This window comes from Plasmopara halstedii (genome assembly GCF_900000015.1).
Source record: "Plasmopara halstedii genome assembly, contig: Scaffold_2439, whole genome shotgun sequence".
Lineage (NCBI taxonomy): Eukaryota > Oomycota > Peronosporomycetes > Peronosporales > Peronosporaceae > Plasmopara > Plasmopara halstedii.
Window position 1 is genome coordinate 60,831 of NW_020189346.1, and position 972 is coordinate 61,802.

The following is a 972-nucleotide window of genomic DNA, read 5'->3' on the forward strand; positions in this document are numbered from 1 at the left end:
TGCCGCACTCGTAGGCGAAAATGCCGCGAGATCTCCAAACTTGGATTCTAGATCTATAGCACATGACTCAACTTGGGCAGGGTCCATGGAATATTCGAAATTTGGATCGCGTGTTGTCACTCCACAATCTAAAATCGTACTCTTCCTGCTTCCACGGGGATCCATCAAATAGAGGTTTGCGGTTGCGTTAAGTTTGGAATATAGCATGAACGCAGTTAATTCCTCTGCGTATATACAACGTGTCAATGGTTTAGTAATCATGCCAGCCATTTATTTATGAAAGCTACTTACTAATTTGGAAATGCCTCCCCGTAATCCATATATTGATATCAGTCTCGGGATTATTGGCAGGAATTAGTTTGACAAAAATTTCAATTGTCTGGTTCACACTCCTGGGCGCTGTACAGATGTCAGAGTAGCACAGAGGTGCCGAGAATTTGCCACACTGTGCTGTCAGTGCTGCTGTTTCGTTATCAATACCATCAATAGTAGAGAATAAAGGGCAGGGATACCATTTGGACGCCTCATGTCTTTTGGACGCGGAGGCCTGCCAAACACATGTTGCGACGAAGGCTACGAGCTTGAGATTCATGGCGAATGAGAACAAGGCTTACTAGACGAAGCAAATTCCGAAATGATGACATTATCATAAAGTCCAATGACTTTTATAGAGCTCGCAAGACAAGTCTCTCTCCGGGCCAAGTCTGCTATTATATGCTCGCTGATTGTATGTAAAGGCCTCAGAAACAATCCTGTGATTTGAATATTGGCAAATTGACAGCTCATTAGGAAACGCTCTGATAGTAACGATTTCTGTTTGATCCGATTGAATGAAATAGATGTTCCATCAGATGTGACGTAAGCATTTCAGTGGTATAGACAGCACACAACAGAGAGTTTTTACGGAAGTGTCATCTCGACAACTTTGACGATACGATATGCGATGGAGTTCACGTTACTTAATGCGCAAAA